This window comes from Corapipo altera, unplaced genomic scaffold (genome assembly GCF_003945725.1).
Source record: "Corapipo altera isolate COAL_440 unplaced genomic scaffold, ASM394572v1 1, whole genome shotgun sequence".
Taxonomy (NCBI): domain Eukaryota; kingdom Metazoa; phylum Chordata; class Aves; order Passeriformes; family Pipridae; genus Corapipo; species Corapipo altera.
The window spans coordinates 5,990,501-6,004,548 of NW_020884873.1; the positions used below are offsets into that span (position 1 = coordinate 5,990,501).

General features: G+C 39.7%; 1 protein-coding gene across 4 annotated transcripts in view; it reads right to left on the reverse strand.

The window, feature by feature from the left end:
- ADIPOR2 (adiponectin receptor 2) overlaps positions 1 to 9,619 on the reverse strand; it is a 38,172-nt gene extending 28,553 nt beyond the window's left edge. Inside the window, exon 1 of one of the 4 annotated variants that reach the window (XM_027668897.1) lies at positions 9,457 to 9,619. The gene's annotated coding sequence lies outside the window, so the exon portion shown is untranslated. Of the gene's footprint in view, positions 1 to 4,573; positions 4,688 to 8,680; positions 8,809 to 9,456 lie in introns of those variants that run through there. The other 3 variants (XM_027668863.1, XM_027668888.1, XM_027668872.1) reach the window with 3 other exon arrangements.
- Positions 9,620 to 14,048: the final 4,429 nt, after the last annotated feature.

Sequence of the window (14,048 nt, forward strand, 5' to 3'; positions counted from 1 at the left end):
CATGGAGGACGTGACAAAGGGCAGCACCCCACCCCCAAAATTTTAATTCCGTGTATTTTATAGGGAGTATTTTCCTAACCTGCTAAAAACTGACAGTTATCTGTTGGGCCTGGCCTTTAATTGTTATATATGTACACACCATGGCCTTTATTATGACTTGTTGATCAGCTGCAGGCCACACCTGGCATAGCAAACCAGGCACCTTACCAAGATTACTAATTTTAATAGAGCAGAGAGGATCTCAGAGGCCTGGTTGCAGAAAGCTGTCACTCCTCCCAGTTTTTGGACACCTGCTCTCTAGTTTTACTGACAGTCTTGCTAAATTTTATTCCTGAGACTGTGAGCTAGCTCATCAGTGTTTCATTTTGTGGTTGACAGGTTTGGTCTACAAAACGTTTGCATTCCCATATTTGTAAAAAATAAGAACAAAGCAAAGTTATTACTTTACTTACCCTCAGCAATGACATTTTTTCAGTTGAAAACAGTATATATCCCTCTCCTCAAAAGCCACAATGCTGCTTTGCCACAAGTCAGACAACTAAAAATTTGGTACTTTTCCGTAGCAAAAATGCCACAGTAACATTGTAGAAATAACCAACATCCACATCATAGAATTGTATCAGTCTAAGACCAAAAAAGTGATGCATCATCTTTTAGATTCTTTATTACCCACCAAAACTCAAGCAAAAGAGGCAGATCCACCACAACTAGACTGCATCAAATTTATGTCAGTCAGAAGCAAATTCAGTCAAATGGCTGAAGTTCTACATAAAACCAGGTAAAGCTACTTATTAATTACTTAACTTCCTTAATGCAATATTTTAATGCAGAATAATTTGGGGTTTAAAAGATAAATATTGTTGAGAGTTAAGAAGAGCTGAAGTGAACTTTTAGTCTCCTTTGCCATTTAGTGCCACTCTCATATAAGCATGTTTCCTGGTAACGTTGTTTGAAATCATCTCGAATTCTGAAACAAGACCTAGTACCAGACACTGGTATCATAATAAATCACTGATGCAGTTCAAAAGTAGAAATGTTAAGTTAATCTTTTACTTTCTACTGTATCATAACTAAAGAGAGATGGTAAAAGACCCACAGTCTACTTATGAGAGTAATGCTAAAATTTCAAGAACCAAAATTATTATCAATACACATGCAAGCCCTTTAAGCAGGGATGTAGCTTAAACTCAAAACACACCTACAGGCTTGAAACAGTTCAAGACCATAAACTTGGTTCGTGTTAATTTACATGTCAAATGTTTTGCATGACTTAATTACCCCTTATTGATGCATTCTTCCTCCTAGAGGGAGGAAGAAGAAACAAAAAAATACACATCATACTTCTCCAAACAAACAACTCCCAAGGCTGACAACCTCCCATTATCCTCTCCAGCAGTCCAAAGCTGCTGACTTAAAGACCCAAAGCAGCAATGGAAGGGTGAAAGTAACCCCACCTGAAGGGACAGGAACCCAAAAGTTTGTGTGTTACGATTTTAGCTGTGCTTGGCAACATTTTCCTGTATGTAAGTGCTCTGACTGCAACATTTCTCTTAAGAATCATTAGTCTAGATTTAACTGTTAAAGAAAAATTGAGTCAGACTGTTAGGATTTCTATTATACTAACAATAAAGTCTTGGCTTTACTTACTCACACGTTACTTTCATAAACAGAGACATGTACAAAGGGTACTCCCTCTTTGCCCATACACAAGAATGTAACAGCATGCATGGAGTATTCCATTCCTTCTCCTATTTTTCAACTCTGAAGAGCATTGTTGTCTTTAAAGTGTTACAGGAAAATCACAATACATTAACAAGCTCTGAAACAGCCCCAAGAAAAGCAACTAAATGAGCTGCCTGAACCGGCAATATTCTCTCCCTTGAGAGGGAACTCGCTCTGTGCTGGGGTGACCTGGTCACTGCTGTTTTGTACCAAAGGCCCTTTCACACACCTTTATACAAACCTACAGTAGCACCTAAACACAAACAGGGAGCTAAGCAGCCACTGTCTGCATTTTCTGTTTTGCAGAAAGAAGCTCTACACATCACAGAAGAGACTCAATTTCTCTAAGAAGCCCTGAAAACAGGAAGGAAACATGGCCAAGCTGATAAGCATTCACGATCTTAAGAGTAGGAAGGGTAGGAATTTCAGTTGATTTCCTGGACAAGGGCCCAGACAGGAGGAACAGGAGCAGAAAGCAAGAACTGGGTCAGCAAACTACTGAATAGTTATTTGTCCTAGTTTTCAAATACTCACTGAAAGTACTCTTACCGTAACACAACTGCATCTGTAAGGGGTGTTAATACGTGTAAAACTACTCCAGCAAACTATTCTGAAAAGAAGAAAAAATGCCTTATGCTGACACATTTACTGTCAATGGAATTAGCAAATAAAGGATCTCATTCTAGTATAAGTTCGTTCTCATTCTGTAAGAAAGATAAGCTATCTAATGTAATTTTGATGTAAAGACAAATTATTGTCTCCACGGCTGTGACCGAGATGCAACACAGCTCTTCAGATTCATCTGATGTGCACAGACAGAAAACGCAGGCCAAGCTTCTCAGCAGAGACAAAGTGCTACATGTAGAAGCCAACCACTAATTTGTATGCCAAAGATGTACTTGGAAACCCAGTTGAGAACTCTAGACAGGGGGGTCAGTTCTAAACAGAGCATAAACACTGCCTTATCCACTTGTAAAACCCCCAGGTACACTATTAGGAAAAGCATGAAAGGTTCTTCCAGTATTGACAGCACTGTAGAGGCAGACGTGATTTTGGGGGAAAAAAGCAGACAATGTCAGGTTGTAAGTCCTAACAAAAATCAATAATCAGCGTTGTGAATTTAGTATGTAAGAAAAAGCAAAAGTAAAACCTTGAAGGACAACCAACTTGCCCAGATAACCAGGCAAGTAGTGGCCTGAGTAGATAAGCAAGCAACTATAGCTAAGGAAACAAGTAAGAAGTGAACAAGCCCTGTATTTATGAAATACAAAATCTGAAATCTATTTTTATCGTGTGCTAGTCAATCTGTAAGAGTTCAGAAGCCTTACATCCCATTTCACACATCTACTAAATTATTTGAGAGAGGGTTTCCTTTGTGATAGCAAAGAAAGTTTGATGTAAAACCAGAGTCGATCACTCAAAATTGCAGTTAAGATTTCAACACAGCACAAGGTTTCCTTATCTTCAAGTCTACAACAGCAGCACCACCCCAAACAAGAAAAAGTGAAGATACAAACCACTGACCATCAACCAAGGTAAGGTCACAGAGTTAGCAGATGGCAAACAGACACGAAAAGGACTTGGTTTTGACAGAGGAAATAAGTAAACCTTGGAACTTCTTGCTACAGGATGAGGATTCACGGGGAAAGTGGACAAATGCACAGGATAAATTCATCAAATCATGTTAAGCACATGAAGCCACCTCTAGCTCTAGAAGACCCTGAATAACATCTATGCAACTACCGCTTGCACATTCATGCTTAGAAGTTATTTTCTTCCTTAGAGAATGGACATCCTTACTAAAATCCTTAGAGTTCTCTCTGAGGAAGGACAGCAAAAAAAAAAAAAAAAACAAAAAACCAAACCCAAACAGGAAGGAAGTCAAATTATTACGAGGCAGAAAACTAAAAACTGCACAGAAGAAAGGATGAGGGTTGAAACAGAAAGTTTTCCCAGGGACACCAGGCAAAGCACCCTACCAACACCAGTAACTCCCCAAAGGCATCCCACAGGCCAGCAGGCACTACCCTGAGATGCTCCAGCCAGCGACTTACATAAGAGGACAAGGGGACAGAAAAACCCTACGGCTGCCAAGTTTCCTCCTCCCCTGAATGGTCAGCTTGCCTGAGACTGGTAGGTGGTCCTGCAACTTGGCCAGGCTTCAGACTCAAAGGTTATAAATAGAAAGGTCAGGGACAAAGCAGAGTCAAAGCCTCAGTAAAAGGTGATGCAACCTGGCCAGTTGGCATACGCATGTCAGGATTTCATTCTGCAGCAAGGGGGGCACATCAAGTGAACCCTGCCATGAACATTGCACAGCTCTCACTACCCACCAACTCAGCACCAGTGACACACAGAATCTGCTGGGCACAAGCAAACCAGAGCTTCTTGGTCTCTCTGCTTCAGATAGGTCTTGTCACTGTGCACGGGTGAGACACAGGGGCAAGAAAACTGAGCAAGTGGAGCCCAGGAACATGAAGCTGTTTCTGGAGCAGGGTTTGGAAGCACACTGGGCAGATATCACACAGTGCATCACACACAAGGGGGTGGTCAAAGAGCCTCGGGGGGCAGAAGCTTAAGCAGCAACTCCACAATAAAGGTAGAATTCTGAGCCAGAGGGATTTCTAGTTTGACTGGTTTATGTTATAGCTGTTCTGGAATTTCAAGTTTCAATGAAATTAACTTGCCTTTTTCCAGAGACTCAAGGAAATCAAAACACTCAGTGTGCCCCAAATTTTGTTCTTACATACAGATTAGATAAAATCTGTTTACTACTATGATTTTTAACTTCTTTCATGAATGGTGTTTAAACTGTCACACAGCAAAAAAACATCCCAAAAGCCAGTCTTACCAATTACTTTATGCACTGCTACAGTTTCCCTCCTGAAGGGGAAAAGAATGACTTGTTTAAATCCTGTCTCTCTGGTTTATATTCTCCTGCATGTAACCAGCCCTCACCTGAACTATGAACTCCAATTTGGAAGCCAAGCTCATCACACTGTCACGTCATTTCACAAATGCACAAATTTCTTGTAAGCCTCAGTACTGAGAAACACGACAGAGCAGTTGAACAAACAGATCTTGTACCTTCCTCGTGGAGTAACACACAGCAGTTATTTTAACCACTAAAATAATATTCCCCAAAAAACCCCAAGTATTCCTAACACTAATTTGTAACTCTGATAAATAGCTGTGCTACCTGTGAGGAAGCACAGAGCAATTTCTCTCATCTCAATTTTGTCACTGGTTCTTGATGTTTGTATTCAAGCTTGGGAAGCTTACAAGTCAAGATTCCTAAAAGAAAGATGTGTAATCAACATGAAAGCTGTTTCTCCAAGTAAACTTAAAATTAGATAATAAATTTATGCAGAGAGGGAACAAAACTCCTTAGAGTATGTGTCCTATACAGCAACTTGTAAACATTTACAGTGGATGACAAGATGCACACATTCCATTTAAACTAGAATCCTTCCATTTTTATAGGCTCGTTCACCAAGATAACAACCTTGACTTAAATAAAACCCCACATAGTTACAGCTAAATTGCATAAAGATGCATCAGTACAAAAATCTAACACAGCAGGAAATTTTTCAACCGTCTCAGATATCACCCTCTATAAATGTTCAACGTAACTCCAGATACCATAGCCTATCCAAACCCTCTGCCAAACAAATCTCTGCCTCGGTACTTGTTAAAGCTGATTTATTACTGTCAAATACATTAATCTGCACGTTAATCTGCCACAGGTCACTTAAAGTTAGTGAAAAGGGACCTTTGTCAAGCCACATAAAATGTTGCTTTTGGTCCACATGGGAGTTTGAAATCAGAGCTTGGGAGAGATCCTCTATGACATAAATTTTACAGCATGAAAACAGCAAGGAATGCAGAAGACTTTTCCTGTAATCCATTGCCATTTTCCCTGCTTCACTTCATAGCGTGCTGTTAAAGCCTAAAAATGTCACTAGATGAAGGCTGCGTTTATCTTGGGATCCTGTGTCACTGGAGTTGTAAAGCACACAGCACTAGCATGACAGCTTCAAACTGGCATTCACTGCACTCCAGTGGAGGAGGGAAGGCTTGTACGTTATACAACCTACTTAATCCATACTGCAAGTAGTACACAAGGCAGAAAATCTGGCTCAAACAACACACATACTACATTATGTGCAGTAAGTGCCACTAATACTTCTACACGAAGTGTTATTCCCAACAGTTTAAAACCTCCCAGTTGTATGGTTTCCTTATTCAACATTCCCAACACAAAGCAGAACTGGTTTTCACTGACAGATCACTTGCTTCCTAACATAACCAATTCCCTAGACAACTTACCAGATGATCCAAGATTTTCAGTACAACCAAATCAAAAGTTCCAAGATGAACAAAGGCAGTTGGACAATCACTGAAGAGAAGCAGTTTTAACAAACACATCCTGCATTTTTGCTTAGCAACTGGATCACCATCAGCAGAATATGCTGGTACAGCTCTATTACCTCTGTCACATCCCCTGAAGCAGCAGTCTCCAATGGAAGCAGCAGTAATGAGCACATCCTCCACCTTTCCTTTTTATGTTTGCCTGGTAATTAATTTTAAGTGCCAGTAATTCTCAATTGCTCCATCATTAGTGTGACTAAATGTCATTCTACGACAGGAATTATGCAACTATGCTTTGGTCAACCCCAAATACCACCACTGTTACCTGTGACTTTGAATGTTGTAACAAATAATATGCTTATAAACTGTTCATTTATTACAAAGACATTACTTCGATTACTGCCCAATTCACGAGTTCCCTTGGCTTGAAATGAGAAAGCATTCAAATTATCTGTTACCTCAAAACAGGATCTCCAAGAAGGAAGCACCAAGTTTCAAGGGAGTTTTAATGTCTACATAGGATGAATTCTCTCAAAATGTAGAAAGATTTCAAGGTGGTGGTACAAGAACTACTGGACACATCATACTTACTGCTAAAAGACCAGGAATGTGGAATTGTACCTTTTCAAGGATGACCTTAGTCTACAGAAAACACTCATGTGAGTCTTGCAAGCAGATAAGCCCTCAGGCACTTACATAATAATGAACTATTGAAACAGAGCCAAGACATGAGTTTTCAGAGGAAAATAGTCATGGGTTCTGTAATCACGCTTTGTTTCTCACAATGACTTTACTGTGATGTGCAACAAGGGGCTGTTTGATCCGGTTAACCAACGCAGAAAAAGTCAGCTGGAAAGGGCTTACAGGGAGGAACGAAAAACTAACGTCCTTCTGAGAACATCTTGTACCACCTTCCCAAGAGCATCTTAAAACCCTGCTGCTCCAAACCCAAAGCGGGCCCTGGTTACCCACAGCCATGCAGAGCTGTACTGTTACATCCACCTGGACCTTATCCCAGTCTTTGAGGGTTTTTCTGGTACAATCTCCCTTTCCCCACACTGACCCCAGTGCTGGAGCCCTTCCAAATCAGTTGACACAACTGGCACTTTCAACAGCGTCACGCGCCAGTTTGGTGTTTGGGACAGAAGCATTTATGCAATGAAACTTGGTCAAGCTTCTCTTGCTTCTATCAAGGATAAGCTTAACTTGAAACTGAGTTTTCCTTCAAGGCAGAATACAAGCAACATCCCACCTCTGAACTCCAGAGCAGGGGTTTAAGGCCAAATTGAAGAGTTTTACAGACACAGCAGCTAAAACCAATACACATCTCCAATTATTTTAGCAACAAGTCACTTCTTACTGAATGAAACATTGGATTTTTGTAACCCAGAAAGTTTTAATATTTTATTACTGATTTTCTTTCTTTACAGTCTTAGGTGGTATAAGAATGCCAAATCACCTATGAAAAATCCTAACAGAAAGAAAAGGAGGCTTTTGCAAATCACACTCTCTGTTTCTGGGGGATGATCTAAAATGAGAATAAATAAACAAACCACCAAAAACTATTTCTTTATATCCTTCACAGGAGTAAAAGGAATAATTCATACTTATCAGGTATACATATTTATATTTAAATAATACAGTATTTCTATTTAAATTCAGTATCCACCTTCCATACCAAAAACGTATTTGAAAATTGCCCCTTGAGAAATATCTTACAAATCAAGTCTAAGCTACCTAGCAACTTCCTTTGCTGCATTAGTGAAGCTCACAAAAAGAAAAAGAATTTTATCACACACCTATTATTGAACTATTTCTGTAATGCTGCAGAATTCATATGGTTGCCAATTATTAAAATGTCACAGAGCAGGAAGTCAAAGAGCAGTTGCACTTAACCATGGACATTAAGATAACCATGACAGAAGCTTTTTTCAGCATCCTCCTTTCAGCTTGGAATACATAAAGGTCAGAAAACTACTAAGTAAAGCTTTTGTTGACTTTCTTGTGCTTTTCTCAGCTCTCAGAACATTCACCTCAGAAAATAACCCATTTTGTTCCCTGCTGAAGGTACAGCAGGCAGAAAGCCAGCAGCTGGCACTTTGTCACATAGATAGTTTAATAAAAATTATGAATAGGCTCTTACTTTTATTTCTACAGTCATGTTCCATTAAAACAAAAAATTATTTGCCTAAAGGATTAATATTGAGAAGAGGAGAACATCACTGTTACCAGCCTTTCAATGCCATATGCTATTCTAAGGAATACACACAGACACAAATAATTGCTTTAACTATCACAATTTGCAAAGCACACTGTTCTTCATGTGCAAATTGGTTGTGTCATCCCATAACTTCAAAATGTACCAGATTCCACCACCACTAACTTATCCCCACAGCACTAGTATTTCTTTAAGTAATACATGCCCACGAATTCCACCAGTCACAGAGACCAAGACATAAATTAAAACATCAGGAAAGAAAACAGAAAAAGTAAATCCTTCAGTTTACGCCAGGGAATAGCAACCACTAAATCCCAGGAGCAGCCCACCAGGAAATGCCATGCAGGGTTCTTCATAACAAATGCACACCTAAGCTGTCAGCTGAGAGATGCCAAAATGCATGTTCAATGGCTCTTCATCCCAAGTCCTACTAGCCATCCTCTTCCTTGTTCCAAATGCTAAAATCCCTTTCCTTGCAGCTAAAATCTTGCCAGTACTCTCAGGACTGAGAGCACAGTCAGTCTCAGCTCCACTTATCTTTGCACTGCTTTTTAAAACAGCTCCCACTGAAGTCTGGGAGATATGGATATATCTGTAGTACAAGCAGGAGTTAAAGATTAACTTTAGGAATTTTACCACCAGCTAAAGGAATTTTACCATTCAGATTTAATCTAAGAACCCAGAGTTGGTATTTGCTCTCAGAAGGCAGCTTTTACTGCCTTAATTCAATTATTCCTTTTTCATCACAAGTTCTGCATTTAACAAAAACTCAGAAACAACGTACAGACAGTGTGATCTTGAAGTCCTTATCATGGTTACAGTTCCCAAATCCTGCTATCACCCACCAAGTAGTTCACACAAGAAACCAAGGGAGCACAAATAAGGGTCTTTAACAAAGTCTAAAGAAAATGTTTCATACAGCAAGAAGGCCCATGGTTTCTTCCCTCCAGAACAGCCTGTTTATTCAAATATCCATAAGCACCCACTTTACTAAAACACACTTGAGACAGCACTTTGAGAAAAATCAAACCTGACAAGCCAAAAACATCCATCAGTAAGGAGCTAAAGCAGGAACCTTGCCAGAATGCTGTCATTAAAGCAGAGAAAAGTCCACTAAAGGTTCCTATCACTAAAAAGACCCTTACCTAAAAGCTGTAGAACGGCTTAACACATCCAGTGATGATCTCCTAAGGAAATCCCTGGCATATAAAGTGTCATCCTCTAGACCTAAACAGAGTAGCACAATTGATCTTGTCTTAAATCAGGAATGTAGTCTCTGCAATCCTCTAAGCAGATGGAACCACGCACACTAGGGAAAGAGCATTTAATTTGGTTGAGAAAGAGGAAAATTGGATGAACAGATATGAGAAATGGTTTTAGAGTACTTAAGGTAAGGCAGCCTAGTTGCACCTTGTCTTTGAATACATGCAGATGATAATAGAAAAGCTTAAAATATACTTGGAAGAACAACCATTCACTTTAGCAGACAGCTAGACTTTTACAGGACCCATTCAAATGCAGGCAACATTTATGACATCTATATCTAGTATAGTTTGGTTTTCAGCATTGCACGAGAAACATGAACATTAACTGCTCTGAGATAAAATATTGCCAGACAGAAGAGAACAAAACAGGGCAAAAAAGGGAAGTAGCCTTTCCTGCAGCAGGTCTCAACAGAAGTGTGCAGTGTACTTAGACGTGCTGGCAGAACACTGCAATAGCCATTGTAAGCATTCAGACTTGACTTTCAACCCATTCCACAAGTAAATTGTCTACTCTCTTGCCTACTGCTGTCTAAAGGTACCTCAGAGCCAATGATTACAGCTCTGCCTGTTCCAACACTTTCTTCCTGTAAATAGTGCCTGACTATTTTCTGTTCTCACAAGGGCTTAATTAGTCCTGTTCACAGAGTGCTACAGCAGCTGGCACATCCCAGCATTTTCACAGCTATTGAAATCCATCTGAACCATGCAGCAGATTTTTCTACGCTGACAATTACGTGTCCTGGGAACCTTGTATCTGCCTATGCATTTGAAGGCACCTTTATGCAATCAATTTAACCACAAGGCAGCCCTGAGAAGTCCCAAAACGTTCACTGTCACACATACACAGTTCACAGAAGTCCAAAGAATCCTGCCTGGTCAGAAAGAGACCCTTTCCTCCACTAACAGAGCAGCAGAGATCTGCAACTCCAGAATACATGAGTAATCACGGCTATGTGCAACAACAAATAAAACTGACATCAGGATATCATTAACCTAAAAAAACAAACCAAACAAAACCTGGACAGTAATTTTTTTCCTACCGTGACCGCATCATAACTCGGACAGATGCCACTTAACAAAAAACAGTGAAATACAAAGATATTTCCATGAGGTCCTGAAAATTCCAAAGAGGTTATAATTGAAAATCATGTTAAATCAGAATGCAAAATGGAATTAAACATGTAATATTTGCTCTCCAAATTTCTAAGCACCTTAATCTTGCCAACTCGCTTCAAGTTCTCTGCTACTTCTCAAATCAAGCAGCAGCAGAAGCTGTGGCACCTCCTTTCCTGAGAGAGGTTGTCTGCTTATCACCACACCAGCTACCACATCCCAGCATGGTGAACAGTCCTCTGTAAACAGAAAGTCTGTCACCATGTCCTGAAAGGAAACCTCGAGGTCCACCTTCAAAGTGGACTAAGATAAAGATTATATTTTTATGTCAAACCATTGCGACAAACTTTCCAGAAAATCACTGGGCAAGTTAAACTGCTGTTCAGTTTTACAGTTACATGATAGAAGTCTGAATCTCTCACTCTGTCACACAGAAGGCAGGAGGTCATTCACTTCACAGCTCTGCAACAGGAACTAAACAAATACAACTCACCTCCTGCTTCTTACTAGTTTACATACTGGTCTGCAGCATCCTACTTCAAAAGTAAAATGTTCCAGTAGTAGGAGCATATTCAAATAAACAAATGAAAGTTTAAAAATGTTTTCAGAAACAGTTTTCTGAAGAAGCAGAACTAGTATCTTATTTGTCTCCATATTCTGAATTTTTGAAAACCAGTTTCTTTGTTGAACTTGTCTTGACAAACATATTGCTTTAAACAGCAGAGGCAGGCAGTCACCACATTAAGCACAACCCACTGATATACAATGTCTTATATGTCAATACAAAGGAAACAGCATTTAAAACAAGTTCCATCAGAAAACAATACAATTTAAATTAGTAGTCTTCCCCCTAAACACTGTCCCAAATACTTTTCCATAATCGCTACCATTATCTTTTCAAATCTACCAATACCGTCTGTCAGAAAATTCACTGAATGACTCAGACACAGACACTTTCAAATCATAAATACTCAAAACTGCTGTTTCCGTTTCAGAACTACCTCTATTCAAGGATTTGAATTGCTGATGGCATCCTAATAATCCAATGACCTCCTGAAGTTTCCTTATCAAGATTTTCCTCATGCACAAACAGCACCTCCACTGATGAAAGCAGGCCTTGTTGCTTTGCACGGTGTCTTGGACAATGTGGTTATGCAACCAGAAACCTGTAAAACTTGCAAAATTTTTAGTGCCTACTACTGAGTATCTTTCGTACACGAATGCTTGACACAGGTCCTTGACCATGCAACTGAAGACAGGAGATAGCAGAGAGCCAAGCATTAAAATCACTGGCATTACATGCCCTGCCAATTCCCATTAATTTTCCTTCATGACAAATCAGCAGAAACGCTTGCCTAGAGCAAGCAGAGGCTTTTCAAACCCCAGCCCTTTAATCCTGTATCCAGGAGTCAGGCTCCAAGTCTGAATCTCACCCACGTTGCTAAAATCACTGCTCACTAGCCACTTTAGCAAACTAGTGGTAATGTCACCAGCCCAACAGCACTAATACAACTCTATTGGTGCAAAGACTGGGGTTGTGGAGGGTCAAGGAAATACCTCTGTTTGTGTCTGGCTCTCTTGAAGACCTGACACAATTTAAGCTCATGTACCCATCACATTTTGTATTTATGTCTGAGAATACACATACAATACATGAGAATCTGCTGAAGGAATTTTCACCATGAAAGCTTTTGCTTAAGAAGTATGCCAAAAACACACTCTTGCCCTTCACACCAGATTATGTTTTCATATCTGATTTACACTCAGAAAGCGTCATTTTGAAAACCTGGACTGAGCTAGGATGCAGCTTTTAACTCCTCCATCACTAACTCGGATTCAGTTTTCCACGTTAGCAACTGCTCTCCATGGTTTTCACTGCAAAGCTGCCAACAACCTTATTCACAGCCATACTTATTTGTAAGCTCAGGCAAGGGAATCATTTCCGTATTTTATCAACTAATATTACACTTCCCACACAACAATGAACTTCTTTTAAGTTGCCTGCTAACACACACTCATAGTCTTCGTACTGGATTAAGTGCCACGGGACACATGAAGTTTACACATAATAATGTAAGAACCACAGCATAAAATCTTCATAACTGGAACTGGCTTGTACCCCTATGGGAAAAGGAAAAACAAACTCAAAACACAATCAATTCCTTTCTCATATAAATAATATTAGCTCATAGCCAAAGATAACAAGGAAAACAGGTTGGGGTTTATGACCGTGCTGCATCCATAATTTCATGACACAACAACCTACTTCTGTCGATCACAAACATATTTTCCTGTGTTACAGCAGCTGCCACCGAATTTGCAGCAGTCTCACTAAGGTTCTGCAGAAAACAAGCACCTTGACACTGAACCACTATGAAAAAGGCCTCTGAAAGCAGAGGATTTTTACCACAGTGCTGAGAAAGAAGGCTGTGCAGTGCACAGCTCTTCACCGACTTCCAGAACAGATCTGTGAAGAACACAGCCAGGATGGAACCAGAAATGTAATACTGCCCGGCACTGACTACAGCAAGGGAGTGAAAACAAGAGTTTAAATTACACTTTAAAGGCCTCAAGTCTTGAAAACCAGATTATACCAAGAAGGGTTTGCCCAGAGGGCCTGGTCAGTTTAGTAAAACCTGGTCCATTTTAAAAAACTACGCAACATGGTTGTGATACACAAGACAATTCAACCGCCTGAAGAACTTCAATGCTGCACAAAGAACAGAAAGTGCCCTTAAACAAGGAGTAATATCTAAAAGCTTTTCTGCTATGTAACAGGTGTATGATAGTTTACATGCACAAAGTCTGTATGTCAAAAAAAGTTTATAATTTAATATTAACACTTTTTTCAAAACAAATGCTCACACAACTACTAAAGCCATGAAATCAACTGACTTGTAAGGTTAAAACAGACACAAAAAGAAACACTGCTGCAAAAGCCCAGTAAGAACAACAGCTGTCATATCTTCTTTGTCTTCTGGGCGATTACCATATGTTTAAACGTCTTTGTTGTTCAACCCAAGCAAACAAGAGATGAATGTCTGATTCTCCCAGGAAAAAAAAAAAATTAAAAAAATAACCCCAAACTTTTTAAAAAGTTTATTCTGCTGCCACTTGAGAATATCCAAATTGTGGTTACCCAAACAACCTGAGAATATCCAAACTGCGGTACAGAATATTTGCATTATCTACTGCTGGTAGTTCAAGTGTTTATACACACATTCACTTGAAAACACTGAGAGACAGAGACTCTGAGAGACAGAGACTGCTCTGCTTGCACAATAAGGCTCCCATATTGTGCAAGCGGAGGCGTTATTATTTTTGTTGTCTCTGTAGAAAGATTTCAGGAGCAGGAGCAG